Source organism: Mirounga leonina, unplaced genomic scaffold (genome assembly GCF_011800145.1).
Source record: "Mirounga leonina isolate KUSES-001 unplaced genomic scaffold, KU_Mleo_1.0 Mir_154, whole genome shotgun sequence".
Lineage (NCBI taxonomy): Eukaryota > Metazoa > Chordata > Mammalia > Carnivora > Phocidae > Mirounga > Mirounga leonina.
In genome coordinates this window covers 14337616-14359899 of record NW_023270389.1, presented here as the reverse complement: position 1 = coordinate 14359899, position 22284 = coordinate 14337616, and the positions used below count along the sequence as shown (strand labels likewise).

At 41.0% G+C, this 22284-nt stretch overlaps 1 protein-coding gene and 1 long non-coding RNA gene across 4 annotated transcripts in view; one reads left to right on the top strand and one right to left on the bottom strand.

Moving 5' to 3' along the window:
- Positions 1–12015, bottom strand: part of ESRRG (estrogen related receptor gamma) — a 568127-nt gene extending 556112 nt beyond the window's left edge. The window contains exon 1 of the mRNA XM_035010128.1: positions 11651–12015. The gene's annotated coding sequence lies outside the window, so the exon portion shown is untranslated. The remainder of the gene's footprint in view (positions 1–11650) is intronic.
- LOC118014095 lies at positions 10925–18564 on the top strand. Of its 3 annotated transcripts, none has more exons than XR_004680196.1 (8): positions 10925–10998; positions 11621–11684; positions 12007–12118; positions 12611–12710; positions 13043–13130; positions 14564–14618; positions 15427–15579; positions 17863–18564. It is a non-coding gene; the product is annotated as an uncharacterized LOC118014095 (long non-coding RNA). The 3 variants fall into 3 exon arrangements; XR_004680195.1 differs by having other exon boundaries at positions 14559–14618; XR_004680197.1 differs by lacking the exon at positions 14564–14618.
- Positions 18565–22284: the final 3720 nt, after the last annotated feature.

Sequence of the window (22284 nt, the reverse complement as noted above, 5' to 3'; positions counted from 1 at the left end):
CACATATAGAAACCATCTCTACCAAAGAAATGCAAATGGAACTGTAAAACTTGGTCCTGGTAGAACTCAGCCAAGGTGTGCCTGGGTGAGAACCCTGAAGTCAGGCACAGCACTGCTCCAGGGATCTGCGTGTGCTCATTACCATACTGCAGAAGTTGCTTCTAGAGCAAATAACAGTTTTCAGAGAGATTGAGGTTACAAAATAATCCAGAGACTTCAGAAGGGAGAGAAAAATTAACTGTATCACAGGAAAGCTAAGGAACAAAATGACCTATTCCTCTTCGGTCAAAGCCTGAGGACTTCTAGCCCACAATTAGCATGACCTTCCATGAAGGAAGCCCTGAAATACACAGATTTCCTTTTTGTTTCTAAAATAAAGGTACTTACCGGTGAAAATCCGGAAGTCACCACACTGTGCACAGGATTACCTTGGCCGCCCTTCTCCATGGAAGCAGAGAGTGGGACCTGCCAAGTTTGTGAAGACATCTACTTGGGTTGACTGGAAAGAGGGGTGTGGGGGTGGGGGGGGCACTGGGGGAGAAAAAAAAGGACTTGCCCTTTAAAACGGAACAGAAGCAGATACCACATCACATGACCTTTTACCGTAATTTCTATTAAAATCATTTCATGTCTGGTTGCCTCTGCTCTCCTGGCTCATTTGTATTGTTTACAACAACTCATTGCACTGGCAGTTAGTGGTGGCTGAATCCATGGTTACCCGTTTTTACATTCACTAGTTAAATGGCATGCAGCTCTGCTGTGGGTTTCAGGGAGCCAGCTCTTAAGAAACCACAATCCAGCTATCAATCAGACTAATCTGAGAGAAATTAATCTTATAAACATAAGTATTGGCGCATATTAAAAATTGATAGGAAGGGGGCACAGGCTTTTATTGGTTAGAGTTACAAAAGTGGACAAGCTGAGATCTGACTTAAGAGTCTCGGAGTATTCGGTCTGTGGTCTACATCTGAAAGCCATTCATGTGGGGCATCTAAAGATCTTTCAAGGGTAATACGACCACCCTTTAAAACAAATCCAGCATCCCTCAAAATCTTGTGAGCTTTTATTTTATGCGAAGGTGCTCAGGATCTACAGAGCGCCTAAAATACAGATGTAACCAGACTGCAATCCCAGCAAAGTAACTTAAACACATACGTACAAGACAGTAAAACACCAAACACACAGCACTGGGTAGCATTCAATTAAGACAAACCTCAGCAGAATGCTCTTTATGAGTAAATTAAAACTGCAAACTAATATGTTTTATTGAGAGCAAGAACGGTACAAATTCATTCTACTGTCTGTGAATTTATGTGGTTAATTCTTTAAAAACAGTCCCCACAGCAAACTTGTTTCTCCAGATGGACATGACCAACAATTATAATTGCTAATAAAAATTTAGAAGTTTTATAGTTTAATGCCCACAATAATTGTCCCACAAGTCACATCTAAATGCTAAATGAGAACAGCAAATAGTTAAAGCTAACATACTACAACCCCATCTACTGCAAAGTCACTGTATCCGAAGCTAGAATTGATTTGTTTCCTCAGAACGAATTGAAAATGAATGTAACATAACGTCGGAAAAAATCCCTCCTGCACTGCTAATCGGATATTGTATAATGGTTGATTGCAGCTTTGCCCTGCGCTATTGCTGCCTAAATCATACATACTTACACGTTCTGGGTTCTTCCAAGAGTTTGGTGCAGTTTCAAGGACAAATGTCTTAAGGAAGCCTCTCCTACTGTGCAGCAGGGAGCCTAGCTCGGATCTGATGACAAGAGCACAGTGCTAAATCTGACAACAGAGAAGGAAACTTCCTGCGTGAAGAAGAGATCTTGGAAAGTCTCAGGGTTAAAAAGGCAGCTTTAACTGTGCTGGTTGATTTGCTCCCTGGTTGTGTATACACAGTAGCAGCTGATCTGTGTTTGCAGCCCTGCAGAAAGGAACCTTTACTGAAAACCAATGGCATCACATTTCCGCGGAGCTGGTGCCAAGTGCTGGAGAGCAGAACAACCTTTGACAACTTCACACAATTCAACCCAGCCGACTTACCACAGGTCAGGGAGGACTGTGGAAAGTGTCCCCCCACTGGGTTTCGTCTCGGGCATGCTAGCGCAGTTCCTGGGAAACCAAACACTGTTACCAACTGGACTCCGGCAACGGTGTAAGGTATTCTCCGGACTTATCTTAAATATAGTCACTTGTCTCGGCTCTGCCTACCTACCACGTACTATATTGTCACAGAATTTTTTTTAATGCGTCCCAATTTTTAAAAATTTTTTTTTCCTTCTGTTTCTTATATAAACCTTCAAGCCCACAGTATGTTACTAATCTGGAGTAGCACAGGAAGCAAGCAATGAAGAACATGGAATATGCCCTTTGGTACTGGAATTACCTTCTTCACCACCCTTAATATGGAAAAGAATGGAAATGTTAGCCTTTGCTAACTCTAAGAGGGAAAGTGAGAGAGTGTAAGAGACAGAAAGAGTGAGAACAAGAGAGTGAGAGAGAGAGAGAGATGGACTGACTACTGGTCACTGTAACAAACTTAATCCAATCATTGGTTAACCACTTTGTTATCTGTGTTCCTCGCTGCCCTTCTTCTCCTTCCTGTCCCTATGACAAGTCTAGGTTATGGTATAATATATGCTATTTTCTCACTATTGTGCATTTTACTTCAAAGGGCAGATATCAGAACTGACAGTTTAACAAAAGGCCATGTTAAATGTGTCAGACAGCACAGGGAAGTGCTCTCTTACTAATCTGAAAGCCAGCCCAGGAGCTGCTTGGGAAACGGAGCCAATATTATCCTAGGCCTCGGCTTTTCATTTTGGCCACCCTTTTGTTCAAAAATCACAATTCCCTTACATTTGAGAGCCCACGTAATGTAAGGAGAAGAATCTGGGCCCTGGTGCCAGGTAGATTTAGCTTCTCATCCTGACCCTACTACTTCCTACTTGCATGAGGGTGGGAGTTGCTTAAAAGCTCTGAATGTCTGTTTCCTCATCTATGAAATGGTGACAATGTATCTACCGCACAAGATTACTGTGAAGATGTAAAAGATAACATATGTCAAGGGCTTGCCAGGGTACGTGGCATGCAAGCATATACACACATTTCCTGAGCCTCCTCTGGGAGACAGGCACAGTGCCAGACATGGGGGGGAGGTACAAAGTCAACTGAGACACAGCCCCCACACTCAAGTGCACTTGTCTGCTCTTTCTTCCATCCTTCCGATAGTTTGTATCATCTCTATCATAAAGCATAAAAACACTTTGAAATACTCTTCTCATTTGAGCCTCATAAGAGTCTTGTGAGACAGATAAAACTGTACCCAATTTGCAAATGGGAAAACCACAGCTTAAAGAAGCAAGGGCTACAGGGCTAGTAAATAACGGCCTGAATGCCAACCCAAGCTCCCATTCTGTTGCATACTTTTCCAAGGGTATATATACGAATTTGCCACAAAGAATTCATTTTGCGTAATTCTACATTATACTGTTATCCTTATTGTACTATTTCATATATATATAGTAACTTCCCTAAAGATCTACTTACGGTAGAGTGACTATATCTTAAAACTACATGCATTTAAAATTTTCCTATATTTAAAAGAAACTGAAGCTGAGTCCATTTTATGATCTATCGTCAATGTCATAGAAAAATAGAACTCCCCATCAAATAAGGATTTGGAGGTAATTTGTGGCCTTTTGGTACTCATGCTACCTGTGTCTTCAATTATTTCCAAATAACTATATACGTGTCAAAGTTTTTAACATTGACACATGATTCAACCTCCCAAAGACTGTTTTCTTTGTTTCCTATTCAGCATATATTCTCTACATTGAGGGCCTAATGAATTTGGTAAGAGCAATTAAATATTTACTTTTAAATTCAAACTTGATCCCACGACATCCTGATTTCTAGGTTCACTTCAGTTTCTAGGTTAACAGATCACAAACTGTAGAATTCTGTTGATCATTATCTTGTGAATCAGAGCAGAGCATCAGGCCAGGCTCAGGTAGAATCCCAGGAGATTTTTGGATCTGCTTTTTTTTTTTTTTTTTTAGTATAGTGTCCATAAAACAACGCAGATTTACTGAATCATTGTTGATCTACTGCTTCACTTTGTGCTTTAAGAGGTAGACCACTTCTGATGGAGGAATTGGCTCAACATTAATCAGTGAATCATACATACAAATAAAAATATTCTTGAAAGAGATCTGTAGAGTATCTAGACCTTGGAGTTCAACTCATGTATTACATTAATTAGTTCTGTTGCATCCTGGAAATCTTTTTTTTTTTTAATGGAATTTGTATCATTATTTATAAGCACTTACTACCAATGATTCCTTCAGCCTTAACAAAAATCCAGGAAATTTAGATTAATATCAATGTCACGGCAAAGGTGCAAATGACAGGCAGTGTTTGAGACGAGGAAAGCCATTTTTGAATACACTGGTTTTGTTTCCAAAATCATTTTTTTTTATTTTTTTATTTTTTTAATTTTTTTTAAATCATTCATTTTTTTTAGACAAGCTGTGGCCATCTGTAAGGGAAAGTAAATATGCTCCTTAGGTACTGACGTTGTGTAAGTTAGGATTATCAAGCTTGCAATATTCAACTGGCTAGCTGCATACTATTTCCTGCTTCCTCCCTAAATAAAGTAATATGTAAAGTACCTACCACGGTTCTTGGACCACAAGGCAAGAAATATGCCTACCAAAGATCACTCTGGAGCCAAACAAATTGGTCTGGGACTCTGTCAAACCTGGGTTGACCCAGTGACTTTTCCTCACCACATAAAACTAAATATAGTTCTCAAGTGCTTTATGCCCATGAGTCTCACTCAACTCTCATAGCCAACTCGGAAGTAGATACTTTGATTATCTACATTTTTACAGAGAAGACAAATTCAGAGAATTTAATAATGTCACAAGATCATACAGGCCATAAATGACCCAGCAAAAAAGTTAAAATGGATGCTCTCACTCTAATTTATAAGCTTTTCCACATAACTAACATACTATAACATACTTTCCCTTCAGGAAGAATGTACACACATTAGTTTCCCTCTTTTTCCTTTTGGTTTCTCATCGAACCATCAATTAAATGCAGACCAGGCTGCCTTAGACACACACACACGCACGCACGCACGCACGCACGCATCGCCTCTCTCCTCTACCTTCACATGCCTTCCATCTTCATGTCTCTAACATCTGAGCCAATTACTTCAGAGAATAATTTTTCTCCATTTTTCTTCACTCTCCTGCTTTTCAGTGCATTTGGGTGTCAAAAAACAAATCTTATCACAGGTGATAAACTTAGAAGTAGTGCTAATGTTACACTATTCCAAGGGAAAGAAAAGCCATATACTTTGCAACCAGCCTCTAAAAATCCTGAAAGTTTCTAAAAATCCCCTTCACACACTCTGCAATAGTTTCCATCTATCTTTTTAACTCCCAGTTATATGTGCATTTCTCTTAAACATCAACCCTCCAGAGTCTAGATAAATGATAAACTATCAGTTTTATTGCCTTTATGTTATGTTTATCACTTGTATCATAATAGAACTCTTTTTCATATTTTTTCATCACTGATACACAATATTTCACTCCAATAAGTTAACACAGGCTTTTACAGTCTAGCCTAGTGAGAGGAGTCAGTATTTATGATTGTTTTATGTAGGGGGAAAAAAGTGTGTTTTGAATAGCTAATAATTGATCTACAAATGAAAAGTTTTTATGTAAAAATGAGTGTCTAAATTTCATGAGGCTTTCATTTCAAACCACTGAACCTGAGCTCATTTCTTATTCTACCTACTAATATTTCTGGTCATGGCAAAGGCCAGACTTCAGTAAATAATTCCTTTATAGAATGGAAATAAACAGGAGTATGATTAATTGGTTGATTCATTACTAATCAATCATTTAATGCAGAATCACAGAGGTGAAGTAAGTTGGAGACTGTCAAGTCAAACGCCTTCATTTAGAAATGAAGAAACAAAGGTTCACTAGTCTTGGATAAAGAAGACAACCAGATCATATTATAAACTGTGCTTATGACCATTTCAACTGATCCTTAGCTGAAGATCGATGTTCAATCATAGACACATGAGCTAAAAAGAGCAAATTTCTAACTCTGAAGGTGATTGATCCAAAGGATCAAGTATTATGTCCCATTTCTGCAACCTTTGGAAAATAAATGTTCATATTAAATAGAAAATGAATTTCTAATAACTGAATTAAACTGTCCATCTAAATAGCCAACTTTGGATTTCTCTCCACACATATTAACTTGGAAAAATATATAGGCTGTGTTTACTATAGCACTATGGCCACAGTCTCTAAGAAGAGCTATAACTCGCTAACAATTTTCCTGATTTATGTTTGAAAACATACAGGGCATGAAATGATTTCTGCAACCTTACATTTTCCTCAAGAACACTGGAAGACAGAAGATATAATGCAAAAATCATGTTGGGTTCCTTGTTAAAGCTCCCTTAATAGAAATGTGTGATAAGCAATTATGCATGCCCCACCCAAAAAAAGTCATTAGTTTTTTTCCCCCATTAAGAGAGGAAAGAAGAGAAAAGGAAGGGAGAGAAAGAAGAAAAGAGGAAGTAGGGATGAAACTATGATAAAAGAATCTATTTTCTTATAATGTTTATATTGTAAAAACTGATTGCCTTCTTGAGTAAGAAAGTGCCATAAATATTCTTCCAAAGAGCAGTTTATGGATAATGTATGGTTATATACTATAACTCAGTATACAAATGTTAGTTATTCTTGTTCTTAGTATTTAACATATATGGAAATTTGCTTCACAATCTATAATTGTGCTAATAAAAACAGGTATTTGTGAATATAAATTTTATTGGTCATAAAATCAGCCTTATTAACCTAATATATCTTAGAGCAAGGTTGAATTTAAATGGGCCACTCTGGTAACACAGATATCTGGAAACACTGTTTATTCTATTACATAAGTATCTGCCAGAATAACACAAAAGTTTCGCTATGCTTCACATAACATTAACATCTTAAATTTGAATCTTCAAAACAGTAAAAAATGACAATGTCAGGGATGCATATTTGCCAAATTCAAATAATGTGTTTGTATAAGGGAAGTAAAATAAGCACATTCATTAATTAGCACCCTTCTTAGAGTCCCGTCCAGGTTATTTATTTTAGCAGGTGGGCCATCGGAAACAGCCGTTAAGTGTCCCTAAGTCAATAAAATACCTTTGAATCTCCAGTGTCTTGCATTTTATCACAGGGATTCCAAGACATTCAACCTTCTTTTATGGTAGCTATGACCCTTCCCTTGTTTAAAGGAACAAAGTATCCGTCATAAGAGAAATATAAACAAAGGCCTGATTTTAAAACTATCAATGATTCTTCTTCACCACTACAGGTATTATATTGTGTATAACGGTATAAACGCACTATTAAATATCTGTATAGGGTGTACCCTTCGGAGGGAGTACGGGAGGTGGGCTTTATACCCAATGCAAAGGAGGAGGTGAGCTAAGGAGGTGGGGGCCTCTCACCACTGGAAATCATCAGGGTTAAGTAAACGAATGGTACCTACTCCCCCAAAAAAAGAAAACTTCCCTAGCTATGTGATCAAGACACACAGAGACTTAACATTATCATACTGCGTACCTCAGGAATTTGTATTTCAAAATGTGCAAAGATTTCTCCAGTTACCCGAATCCAAGACCATCAGACTATGTATCTACATTCTATGTCAAAGGCCTGTATTACTTTCAACAATCATCTCTTAAAAGAAGGCCCCACAGGCCCTGACCCTCCTTTTTGGCCACCATCATTGATTCCAACACCAGGTACTATTACGAATGAGGCTCAAAATAATCAAAAGAAGATCATTCCAGAGAAAGGTCCTTAAGCTCTCCTACAGCACCTCACCCCTACCTACTAGCATGACAGCATGACGGGGCACATAGAACTTATTCATAATTCCCTGCGCTGATTCCTGAGGCCCACTTACTCTACTGGGATGGCCATGTTAACCTAAAAATTGAATTGCAAAGCTGAATTATCTCACAGCTTTAAAAAACCAACAACAAAGTGACAAGACAAAATTTCTCTGTTTGCACCAGGGCCGAGTACGTGATTTTTTTTTTTTTTTGACCTCATAAATGATTTTGATATTTTAAAGGAATTTTTTTTAAGAATCACAATATTATAAAACTTAGTAATTATTACTTCAAAACGACAGATGCTATTGTTCATGGAGAAATTTTCAGTTGGTTTTCTCATACCACTGGTTCAATTGAAAGATTCACCAACTGCTCCCTGGAGGAAACAGAAGATCTGCATTTAAATGGAGATATAGTATTTCCAAATGCACCGTACCTAGAAGGCAGGTACTGTCAAGGTTTCTCAGAATAACTCAAATTGTATTAGGTACATCTCGATGCTGTAGTCATCCCCATTCTCATAGGGCTCTGTCTGTTTCCATCCCATTCTTTCTCCTCGGTGCATTCTTTGTATCATTTGTCCCAAGGAGTTAAAATTAAACCTTGCTCCACTGCAAAATCCCCACACTAACAACAAGCGATTACTACTGTACGTATCATTTCTGATGTGTACAGAAAAAGACCACAGAAGATAGGTTGGCCAGAAATGTTAAATAATTGAAAAGTATAATGACTTAATAGAGTAGTAAGCTTAGTTTACAATGCAGCCAATTTAAAGCCATAAAAATACTGTGTAAAAATTTTATCTTGTGGTTGACCATTACATATCCTATCTATTATTCAAAAGTATCTCAACACTGTTTTTCTTCATTAATGTGGCTTTTGGCATTTCCCTCAAAATCTTTTTGTTCCCGCAGTTTTCCAACAATTTTGAAACAAATACAAAATTCCTGCATGGTATCATAAATTCCCCTCACCAGGATAATGAGCTCTTCAATGCCTAATTGAAATTAATTTTATAGGTCAATCTGTAAGGCATACTTCAACTTCCTCGAAGATGATTTGTTTTGCATTTAAGGCAGTCAAGCACGCAAGACATTTTAAGAAAGAAACAGGACTACAGCTACTTGTATTGACACATCTGTGAACAAAAGGAGAAACTCATAAATAACCCCTTTTTCTGCAACACACTAATCCAGAGATTTGTCTATATTAGACAATGTCATGGGGCATCAGGAAAGTTTTGCCTTGAGTGTTTGGCTAAGGTGTGCACAGCATGTCTGTGAAGGAGAAAAAAAGAGACACTTAGGATCAATTTCAAACATAAGCCCATTATCACTGGCAGGTTCTTGCTAAAGTTCTCGCTGCAACCAAAATGCCTCTGTAAACAAAGTTACTGAGAACAGCCCCAGAAATTCTCGGCGATACTTTTCCCATCCTTCAGCTGTCCGCCTAGTTATACCTTATCTTGCTGCCCTGCCATTCTCATGCTGATTCAAATTCAGAACTCAAAATGAAAGATGAAATATCTTGAAGATCACTTAATATTGAAATACTGTTGCAGTAATAAGTGGTGCTCAGTTGGAGATGGGAGCATGGTACTCTCTTGGTAACCTTTTAATTTCTCGAAAAATTGTACAGAATAAATTGAGTGGCACACACATGGAAACCTAATCGATTGATCTGCTCTATTTTGTGAAAGCACCACCTATCAGAAAGTATCTTTGCTACCCTTGCAACTCCTGTTCAAGAAGACCAACAGACTTCAGTCCTACCGTGCACAAAGATTTAAATGCTTATTTTGATTTATTAAAGAGAACAAATCATCTTTCATTGCGTTCACCGCCCCAGTCAATGGACAGTCTTATGCGCCACCTGACACCATTCTCAATACACAAACCTCTCTGTCGTGTGAGTTTAAAGAGTTATGAGAATGGTTTTAGTGAAAACAACAGTCATGCAGAACACGAAAATACATGTCTGAAAGGTCATCTGGGCCTGTTTCATGATATACTTGGTTCTTTTCATATTTGAAGGGGAAATCACTGTCACTCGATCTCCATCAATGTTTTCAGGCACCTTATTTCTGTCGGCTCTTCCTCAGCTCAGATTTGAGAACTGTTTAAATTTCCCTCTCTTTCCCACAATGATAGGACTGTCTCTTAGGTTGGCTACCTCATTCTGATAACATCAAATCCACTGGACAGGAAAAAAACAAAACAAGCCAAAACAAAACACAAAAAGCACCCTGACACTCTTCCCCAATCCCACTCCCTGCCTTCCCCTTGAGGACATTTCTTCCTCTTTTCTCCTGCGGGCTGCTTCTGAATTTGGGCATTTTCCAAACACACTCCCCTATTTGGTCTTTGGGCAGCGTGAGAAACAAAGGAGAGTTTCTCTTCAAAACTAGACCAAGTCATTCAGCTGCTCTGAAACACTTCAAAACATCCGCAGGTCTCTTGATCCTGACTTAAAGTATTAAGCAGTAGTGTTTTGAAAGTAGTAGGAGGTCATATGTGGACCTAACAGCTTCTCTTAACTCACATGCTGGGCATTTTTCTTTTTTTTTCTTCTTTTTTTTTTTTTAAAGAGAGAGAGAGAAGGTGCTATTTTCAACATTGCCCTCTGGTTTACGTTAGCAAAATCATTTGCTTTCCGTGCGTGTCTGTGTCTTATCCCAGGGCCAGTGGTTCTGGTACTACAACACACACACAGCAAACGTGTCTCCCTAGCTCCAGCAGACCCATGTGGCAATTCACAACATAACCGAAGCAAGCACAATAAACAAACACATACATAATCATTCCACAGCACTGAGGCAAGCGGGGGTTTCTCCAGGCCCTTCCGGACTCTTCCAGAATTGCTCATTAAGATTCTGAAAGGGGGAGGGGGTGCAGCTAGGAAAAGGTTGCCGGAAGGGAAGAGAAGGGGAGGAGGGGGGATTTGCCCTCTGTGTCTTTCTCTCTCTGAGGATCTCCCGTCACCAAACATGGAGGGGGGGGGAGCTCTATCCTGCAGCCGCTTCTGACATACTTGAGGGGCAGAAGGGGGTAGGTGGTTTGAAATACTTAAATGACGGGCGGGTGACCTCCGTGCAACTTCAGAGACTCCCTCCCTCTGGAAGGTGAACGGGTTGGGGAGCCGGGAGGGAATGAGGCGTAGAGGACAGGAGGAGACACCTAGGACTAGGGCAGCAGCAATCACCAGAAGGATCTTCCAGCCCACGACAGCAGTCCTCAACTCCTGACACCGCCCTCCCCCCCAACGACCCCCTCCCCAGAGCCCCTCACCCCAGAAGACCCCGAGGACTCACCCCAACCCCTCCCAGTCCACTGCCCTAACTCTGCCCTCACTCTTTGCCACTTTACCAAGCACTGAAGTCTATCCAGGGAGGGGGATGGGAGAGGTGTTTAAAGAACAAATCTCATTGAAATTAGAATTTATCTGTGTCTCCAGCACACACGCTGACAGTTTTGCAGTCATGGTAAGGCAAGTCTACAAGAGGTGGACGGTACTTATGGTTGTGTTATGGGGTGGGGGGGGGAGGGGATTGCTTTTTTTTTTTTTTTTTCCAAGAGACTCTAAACAAGTGAAGGGGGAAGGGGGTAGCAATAGCGATTTCAACCAGGACTGCAAATCAAGAATGCCCCAGATGCAAATGTCTGTCTCCAGATGTTGATGATAAGGATTTGGACCAGTTACCTTGGCAGGGTCAGAACTGCAGCAGGTTAACCAGGTGAGTCGTCGGGGATTTTAAAGAAGCCGAAGCCGGTTTCTTGGGCTATGAAAGTCTACAAAACCCCCATGCAGGAACATCGCACATCCTACACACGCCTCCTTTCACTGGGCTCCCGCGACCTCAGCAGGCGAGGGGGTGCTGGCCGGCCCGCCGGTGGCAAGGGCACGGCCACCCGCTCTGCCCCCGCGGGCGCGGGGCCGGCCTGGCCCCCGGGGTCCGCGTCCCGAGCGGCTGTGCACTCACCGAGCCGGGCTGCGAGGGGCAGAGGGGCGCCCGCGGCTAGCCGGAGCGCCGGGGCGCCTCCCTTTTCTCTTGGTAGCGTCGGTCCGCACTCCCTGTGACCCAGGACGTCATGATGCCTGTCTGTTTTCTCAATGACAACTTGGCAGAAGAAGAGAGAGGCTGCCAGGTTCTCCTCGGGTGGTTACGTGGTATGTGCACGTTTCTGTTTGCATGCGTTTCTCTCTCCCCCTTTTTTTAGAAATAAATATCTGTGTTTAAAAAAAAAACAAAAAACATTCCCGGCACTGTCAGGATGTGATTGCATTATTGCGTTTGCATAATTGACGCCTCTGGGTGTGTGTGTGTGTGTGTGTGCGCGTGGGGGGGTTTTTCCCCTTTAAATCCTGCGCTCCAACCCGCCGCAGCAGCCGCTGCAAAGGGAAAGCAAGCATGCGTTCATCTTTTGTCTTTCATTTTACCTTCAGGGTGACATTCAGTGCTAACTGTTCCCTTTTGGCCGTCGCCAATCCCCGCCTGGGCAAAATAAATTTTCAAAAGGTGCAGGCGGGGGGGGAGGGGAAGGACCGGCCCCTCAGCCCCAATGCTGGCGTGGCGATTCCTTCCGTTAGCGGACCCCAAACCTACCTCGACCCACCTCCCGCCCCTGAAACACCATTTTCCCTTCTACCCACCGGGCCCAGGCAGAGAATCGGCACCAAGACAGCGAGGAGCATCCACCCCGGGCCAGACACTCATGTTCGCGGCTCGCACTTGCTGACTTGCATCTCAGATGCCTTCTCGGTGTGTAGGCCTCTCACAACTGGAGCTATTTTTGTCTCCCAGAGATGTTCTTTAAAGCCTTTTAAAAATGGGAAGGGGGCAGGGAAGAAAAAAGGGAGAGAGAGAAAGAGAGAAATAAAAGCCCAAGCCCCCTATGGGGGGGCTCTACAGACACACCAGGAAATTTGGGGGGCTCCTGGCACCTGACCCACCAGGGGAGTTTGAAAGGGCAGAAAGGATTACTAGCTTTTTATCTGAATTCCCCTACAACAGCAGGAAAACTTTTTCTTCATACAAAGATATTATTGCCGGCTAGTCACTGTATTTGTCATTTTTATAATTACGTTCTCTAGAATCAGCACGAAAGGTCTCAACAATAACTCTGGATATTTGTTTCTGCAAACATGAGAATGTATTTTACGTGGTGTGGCCACGTGACAGGTAAAGCAGAGATCATGTCTCTATAATATTTAGTTTCTGTTATTTGTACATCCGTGTGTTTTATGTAGCTTCTATTAATCATAATATTGTGCATATTAATCACCATATGCCCATTGCCGAAAAATAAATATCTAGTGCCAGGTTTGGCCAATAGTTTTTCCTTCTTTATCGCTAATCCCCGATCTGGAGCAGAAGAATGGGCTTAGGAATTTTTTTTCCACACTGTGCCTCTTTTTTTGTTGACCTTGGTCACCATCATGGATTGGTGAAGTCATTATTCCCACAGATTCCAAACCCCTAAAAGATGACGACCGCATGAGCCAGGGTTGCAAAAAATAAAGTGTGGAGGAGAGTGTCACATCTGAAAAGCAAAGCTGACTGGGAGAAAAACTTTTTCTCTCATCCAAGATCATCTGCAGCTGCTGTAGGTTTAAAGACTAGTTTACCTATTTGAGAGGTTGGCTAAATGGAATGAAAATAACAAGTAACTTGTTAGGTCTTTTCCCTTTAGAGTCCTACACCAAGAATCACTAACAAATTCTGTAGGGAGGATATTGTAATTACGCAAAGACCAGATGATCAGAATTGGAAGAGAGCCTCCCTAAAGTAGCCCTAAGAGTGTCTCAGGACTATTGACTAATAGATCCCAAAACTTGAATGGTGCCTCCTCACCCTTAACAATTGGACACAGCTCTCTGGCTCTGCGTATCAGTCTCCTTAGAACGCCAGAAAGATGAACTGGTGCAGTCTTGCCCAGTGCTTGGAGGTCATCAGTGTCAAAGATGATTCTAAAGCAGGCAAGGGCCCATTCAGAACTCAAGCAAGTACTACTGATGTTCTTGCTAACATTTTAGTATCTATCCAAGAGAGGCTTGTTAATATTCAATCTACACCCTGGTTCTCCAGCTTTATTACTTATTAGCCTTAGAACTGGACCTTTAAAGAGTCACTGCAAAAAAAAAAAAAAAAAGAAAAAGAAAGACCCATAAAAATTTGACTAACTTTAATCCCTTGAAATCCATTTTTATTTCCGGACAGACCACCAATCCACATACCACTCTAGGCAGCCAAGGAGTGAGATGTTTGAACAATGAGCAAAGGGTAGAGGCAGAGTATTCCAGTTCTCTGGAGTCTGAAGAGATCCTTCCTAAACCTGGATTCTCTAAATCCACCTCTGGCCAAGAACTGCTCTCTGTTGTTTATTCAAGTCCAAACTCCTCAGACGACGTTCAAGTCTTTATTTTCTGGCTTCACCCTAAATATAATAGTTAATATTGTTGTAGCATGTTCGGTTTAACTTTCCAACCAAACCAAAGGGCAAAAAAAAAAATTGCTTACTAAGATGGATGGGATGCATGGAAGTTGCTGTCTTAAACTTTGCTTGTGTTTAGAACTTGTAAATCTAATTAATTAAATCTTCTCTATAAGAACAGGAGAGGAGGATTATTGGTGTTCCCATTCTACCCAAGGAAACTGAGGCACCGAGCAGTTAAGTAATTTGCCCAGAGTTATACAGCTGGGGTTCAAAATCAGGTGCCTTGAGCCCTCACTATCAAGCTCTCTGCTTACCTGCCTACTGATTCAACTTCATTTCTACCTCCTCACATCTTGCAGTCAGGCTGCTCACCCATTGCCCACTTCACCCTTTGTTAACCCCAAGGTCACTGCCCAAGCATTCCATGCCCGCTTCTGCCTCTTTGCTATTCAAATTTTATCTACTGGTCAAGGCCAAGTTCAAGTCTGACTTTGCCCACAAAGCCATTATTTACTATTATTGGGTGTATTGATCATTCTCTCTGTTCCACACTGTTCACTTCTACGTGTGACATCACTCTTCTCTGTTTCTGGGGTTTATTTTTCATCTCTTCTTCCTCTCTCAATTCCTTTCTGACAGTGTTATGCATTTTTCCCTGCCTCTTCCGGTTTGCCTAAGTACAACACCAGCTGTCCTTAAATCACTTCTGATGTACTGATGGACACAAAACTGCCCTTTGGAAAGCTAGGACGCCACTTTCCAATCTCACAGAAATTGCAAGTTTTATGTAGCAAAAATTTTACTCCTTGTAACTGAAAAAACTGCAAGCTTGTTTCTCCCTATTTCGGATAGTCCCTAGAAAACCACCAATTAAGATCCGAGGTGGAATTATTTAATCGGAGAAGCATATTATGATGAGGTAGACTGTCATGAGTGTGGGGGTAGTGGACAAAACTTAATCATTGTGGCTTTTTAGCTGTTGTGAGCCTTTTTCTGCCATATTTTGAATTTTCTAAGTGTCACATTAGTTTTTCTGTTTAGAAAGGAAAATAAGTGAGGACCAGTAACTGTGAGACCGGTGACCTCATCTTGCATCTGCTACTGATCAGCTCTGTGTAACCTCTGGCAAATTATTTAATAATTCTGAGCCTCAGTTTCCCTCTTGTGAAGGAAGAGATCTAACCAGTCTCCAAGGTCAGTCCAACTCTAAGCTTCTACAAGTCTAAAACAGGAATGTGGGAGAGAAAGGAAAAGAGGGCTCAGCCTAGGAAGGCTGGTTTTTTGGGGGGATACAAAAATATGCTAAGGAGCTCAGGTAAAGCTAACAAAGATCATATTTCTAATTTCTGAGTATACTTAAGGGTAGCTCAATAAAATCCATATACAAAAGTATGTTCAAACTTACATTTTCTAAGATGGTCTCTTTTATATGAGATAAAATAATTAACTGAGTGTACCAATAGCCCACCATATCAGCTAAAATGTTATTGACTATCATTCATGCTTGCCTATAAATTACTGTAACTTACACAATCAGATTGTTATACAGACCTCACTTGATAGGAACTGATCCAACCATTTTTGCCTGGATGCCTTAGACTCATATTTAGCTTGAATTAAATCATGAAATTAGTTGAAGAGCACAGGCTTATGGTGAAGAGACTCGGGAGCTAGAACCAGAGAACAGTCTCCTACATATTTCCTCTTTGCAACTAACTCTGAGAAAGCCTCTCAGGGTTCCTTTCCTTATTTATCCTTACTGAAGACTTATAACTCATTGACCTTCTCACCAGTTTTGGTTAGGATAAATGAAATAGCAGAAGCAAAAGCACTCTTCCCACACAATAAAATATTATCATGGCAGGTGGACCGCATTTTACACCAGAGTCGATTTTCTAAAAAATTGTACAAAGTTAATAGAACATAATGTCCCCTGGCTGAGAATCTAAGTTGATTTCTACTTGCTAGTTACAAGACTTCACAAAGTCCTATAGCTAGCTAAGGGCAGAATCAGGATGATTGTGCAGAAATCACCTTGTCCCAGTCCAGACTCAAAACCTGGTACAAACTGTGGGCAAATACTACAGCTAATCACATCAACTAGGACCAGGGTAATTAGAACACCTATTTAAAACAGAAAGTTAGCGGCACCTGGCTGGTTCAGTCATTAAGCTGACTCTTGGTTTCAGCTCAGGTCATGATCTCAGGGTCATGAAACAGAGCCCCCGCGTCAGGTTCTGGGCTCAGTGCAGAGTCAGCTTCACACTCTCTCCTTCTCCCTCTGCCCCCCCCCCAACCTGCTCGCTCACTCACTCTCTCTCTAAAATAAATGAAATCTAAAATAAACAAACAAACAGAAATTTATACCATGCCTCTGACATGAAAACAATTTCATATGGGACAGGGGTCCTCAGGCCAGATTGCATGATAGCTCTAAGGATCCATGGATAGATTAAGAGTCTTAAAGTTGTAGGCAAAATGCACATATGTGTGTGCATGTGTCCGCATTGTTCTCAAGAGAAGACCCATAACTTTTATCACATTCTCAGAAGGGTTCATGACTCCAGAAAGGCTAAGAACCAGTGATGTAAGAATAGTTTAAAACTGAACTTAAAGAGAATAATACATTCCTTTAAGCCGAATGCCGTGCTGACTGCAACATGGACAGTGTATAATAATCACCAGTGTTGACAATAATGGCCTTGAGACACAATAAAAGCTTAAATCATCAAAGAAATTTATCATCAAGGTATTTTCCTTAACTGACACAGGACAATGTACCAGCGTTTTAGAAAGATCTGAATATTGAAATAAAATAAGAAGAGGTTTCTGGTTTTGTTTAAGCTAGCTGGACAATTCTCTGTGTGCTAAGAAAGATGAAATAAGTGTCGGAAAATTCTCATTGTTTCTGGGAATACTGTTAAGGTCCACTCAGCTGTGAGGAGGCAAAGAACGAAGGCCTGGAACAGAAGCATGGCGGTGAGGTTGGGGAGGGGGGTGTTGGAGGGATATTTGGCAGGGACCTGAGATCAACAGACTTAAGTGCCTGGCTTGGACAACTAAATTAATGGTATCATGTTAAAGAGGTATAAATTAAGCCCATGCTAAGAAAATAATGAATTCGGGTGGAGATATGTTAGTTTTAAAGGCCTATGAAATAGCCAGATTCCGCTGGCCTCGGGAAAGATGTTGAAGAAATCTGTGGCTGGAGAAACGTATTTGGGAATTATCAGTGAATTGGCAGTGGCATAAGCTGGTAATAAAGATGGGGGGGGAAGGATGATGAATGCAAATGATTTAGGAGCATCTGAAATAAAAATTGCATGTATTTGTATAAAGTCTAATTTGTAAAATATGAAACTATATAATACCCAAGGCAAAACAGTGTTGGTGATTTTAAATATTTATAGACACCTGTATTTGGACCATAAATTTCTGAATAGAACTATACATCTCAGATTTTATTTTATACCGAAGGCTTTCTGGAGTTCTTCATTTTAAGGCTCTCTTCTCCATTTGAGATAGTGTATTCACTGCCTGGGTTCAGAAGGGAGAAAGACTTTTCTTTGGCAACCTGGTTCAACTGGAAAAAATAATCAAGATGTCACTTGATGCCACATGTCACCGACGACGTTCTCAGCTACGTGGCCCTGCCAGCAGCTGAACCAGCAGAGGAAACTCAGTGTCATGGAAAGAACACTAAACTCGGAGTCAGAACACTTGAGTGGGAGTCTAATTTCTCCCTCTGACTGTTTTTGCGACCCTGGGAAAGAAGTCATTCAACTATTTCTACCCTGCATTTCCTCTTTGACACCTGCCCTACCCAGCTCGGGGAACGAACCCTCCAGCATTGGTGTTCCCATGATCACCAAAGGGGTGGAATGAGGGATCCCAACCACCTGCTTCAAAAGTCCCCTCCTTGATGAACTACTCCAGGATGCTGTCTCCCACTGTCCTCCCTGTGGTGGCCCAGTGTGACCCACCACCCCTCCTCTGCGCCTCCATCAACACACTTCTATGACTATAGTCCCCATATTTTATTGTAATTATTGTTCATATGTCTGCCTTTGCTACTCAATGGTAAATGCCTTTCAGGTCATAAATATTTTAGTTATCTTTTCACTCCTCGTGCCTAGCACACAGTAGGTGCTCCATGAATGCTAAATGAATAAACTGTTATCCAGGGAGAGCATTTGCCTACATCTGTTCCTACTCCTTGCAAATTCTTTAGATAATCTGGGAGGTGGAAAAGCAGGGCCAGCCTTACTGATACACAGCCATAAGCTATCCTGTACCAGTGCTTTGCTCAGAAGGGGCCCCTTTCTGCACTATATGCACTGCTTATCATGCTACCATATGTATACGGCTACCATCCTGGAATGAAGTAGGTCATTTCCTGGCTCCCGCATCGGGTTTAAACGTAAAATGCAAAACTGCTCCTCCCTCCAAAAAAAACTATTAACACTGACTTTGTTTGGCATTGATACATAAATGCTGGATACCAGCATTTTGCCAGAAAGCTAAAGAAGGGAAGATGAAGAGGGTGGGAGACAGCACTGGGAACATGAAGGAAGGCTAAATGGCTGTCACAGAGTGGTGGAAAGGACCCAGAACACAAAACCGAAGGTCCTGTTCCAAATTCCTAAGGAATGACCTTAAGCTCTCTGTGATCAGTTACGGCATCTTTAAAATGGAATCATAATGTTTAAGTAGCAGAGTTACTGAGATAATGGGTAAAAGAGCTGAATGCCCTTTCAAAACAGGTGCCTGATAAAAGCAAATTCTCCTATTTCCCCCCTTCATTCTTCCTCTCCTGCTATCTTCTTCTTTTCTTTTTTTAATATATAATGTATTATTTATTTCAGAGGTACAGGTCTGTGATCCAACAGTCTTATACAATTCACAGTGCTAACCATAGCATATACCCAATTTGGAGGGGGAGACAAACCATGAGAGATGATGGACTCTGAAAAACAAACTGAGGGTTCTAGAGGGGAGGGGGGTGGGGGGATGGGTTAGCCTGGTGATGGGTATTAAAGAGGGCACGTTCTGCATGGAGCACTGGGTGTTATACGCAAACAACGAATCATGGAACACTACATCAAAAACTAATGATGTAATGTATGGTGATTAACATAATTTAAAAAAAAAAAAAGGCAAATTCTCCTCCCTCCCTTTTTTTTCTTCTAACCTGTTTACCTTCCCTGAAGAAAAAGGAATCCAATTCATTGATTTACAGCCATGATCAACTTGGAAGTTTTACTCTTGACCAGGCTACTAAAAAAGAGGATCACAGGGATTAGCTGAGACCAGGGATCTCCAAACTTTGGGGCAAGCTGGAATCACTTGGGAAGCTTTAAACAATCTTGATTTGCAGTATGTGCCCCACAGCAATTAAATCGGGATGTCCGAGGGTTGGAGCCAGGCAACGGTTTTTTTTTAACTCCAAGTAATTCCAGTGTGCCCCAGAGTTTGAGAACCATTGGCTAATGTAGAGAAATGGGCCTTTGGTCAGTGAATCAGTCTCATTAGAGCCTGATGCTAATAAGGCATCTGTTTGGGATTCTGGTCCAGGATAGCAGCTCTTCACTCTTCCCCAGACCCAGAATACTTACTCCTTCCCCTTCAACCCTCCTTTGGCAAGCTCTTTATAAATGAACCCTAGACAAGGTAATAACAGTAGAGCAACTCATCCTAAGTACCAAAAAAGCAAATAGAAAAGCACATAAGACATCTGTATTTGTAGTACTTTACCATTTAAAAAGGGCTTTAACCCCTCGTTTTATTTACTCTTCACTACAACCTTGCACAGTGGATATTATGATTGGGCCCAATTTATAGTGATAAAACCAAAATTAAGAAAAGTTCAAGTCTCTCAAGGACAAAGTGGCAGATTCGGGTCTCACACTTGTGTCCAGGGTTCCAGAATGGAGGCAGTTTTCCTGGACCGTGCAGCTTCAGAAGCCTTACCGATTATCAGTTGGCGGGGTCCTGGCCACATTTGAAGGACTGCTCAGAGCTAGGGCCTAGCTGCTCTGTCATGTTGGGGAAGGAGGAAGGGCAGGAGAGAAGGAGGGAAGAAGGAAAATATTTTAAATACGCTTGAATTAAATAGGTTCCTTTCCAGCAGGCTTTTCAAATTATTTAATATGCTAACAAGCACTGTAAATATCTAGAAATTATTATTTCCCAACTGATTGAACAGTGAAACCCTTTTTAAACTCAGCATTTCTTAGGACTAATGTCCCTTGGAATGCCATTAAATAGCAACTATTTTCCTCACCCACCCCCAAGATTTAAGTGTCACCCTTGCAGAGAGGACCCCCCCAAGGACCTTATTTAAAACAGAAGGGGCGCCTGGGTGGCTCAGTGGGTTGAGCATCGGACTTTTGATTTCGGCTCAGGCCATGAGTCAGGGGTCCTGGGATCAAGCCCCATGTTGGGTTCTGTGCTCAAGGGACACTCTGCTTGCCTCCTCCCTCTGCTCCTCCCCAGCGCATGCCCTCACACACTCTCAAGCACTCTCTCTCTCTCTCAAATAAATAAATAAATAAAATCTTTAAAAATAAATAAATAAAACAGAAACACCACCTTCTTCTCCCCAGTCCAGTCCTCCCCACCTGCTTTTCCGCTTTGTCTTCCCCATAATCCTTAACACCTTCTAATATAGTGCACAGTTTACTCATTTATTTTGTCTACTATAGGCCTCGCTCTCTCTGCCTGTGGGCTCTATGAGGGCAGAGCTTTTTCCAATGATGTTTTTTCCCAAGGTGATATCTCCAGCAGCTAGAAGCGTACCTGACCCGGAGTAAGTGTTCAACAAATATGTGTTAAAGGAATGAAGGAAGAGTCAAAGAGAAATGGTCCATGGAAAAAATTCAAATGAAGGTATCTTCTCCATAGTTAGGGTCCCTTTAAGGATATCTTTTCTAGTTGTAGTTATCCTTAGAATACAACCTAATGAAGTGGATATGATCCTTACCTTATAGAAAAATAAAATTAGAATTAAAGCAATTAGACCTATAAGCAGAGCAAAAAATTGGTTAAGCAAAAAGATTGTTAAACTGGAATTGATTCTTTTTAATTTTCTATGTAATTATTGTGAGATAAAGTAGACATGGCAGATGTTTCCAACTGTATCTGGGAAACCTAATATAAACATGGCTAGCCATTAATTAATTGCGCCAAGGCCTAATGTACCAGGCCAGGAAACTATTTTCCATCTACCAAAACTGACCGAGCCAAGATATAAAAATTCAGCAAGACCCAGATATAACAATGTTAATCATTGCCTGAATTTAGATTCTCCATAAGTTAAATCATATTCTGAGAAAGCTTCTAGAGAATTCTAATGGAAATCAGCCTCTAGCCCAGGTGTTAGTTGGATCCTCCCCCACCATTTCACAAGGGCTCCGCTATATAATAACAACACTTGGCATCAATGTAGAGCTGTTCTCTGTAAAGGTCAAAGTGCTGTGAACAATTCAAGCATAAGCAGGGATGATGATGGTCTGCGGAGCTCAGAAAATGACCCAACTGACCAATTCCTCTCCAAACTCAAGAGTAACAATGAAGTGAAGAATACACAGTAATAATATCGGATGAATGCTCTGCTCCTCTATGTTTTCCTTTTTATCCAGAAAAACCACATTTATGAAGTGAGGCTCTTTTAGTAATGAAAGTGGTATTTATTAAACACATCAGAAACTACAAATCCAAATAAGCATTTCCCTACAAAATAGTCACTTGGGGAGGCTATGTAATTACCTCAGCGATCCTGTGATTGCTCCAAACATTTTGGGAATTCCTCTTTTAAAATCACCTTCATAGCTGGTTTAAAACTCACAAGAAAACCAATATCATTCTTTTCATTTCAATTCCAGTAATCTTGGTGGGTCA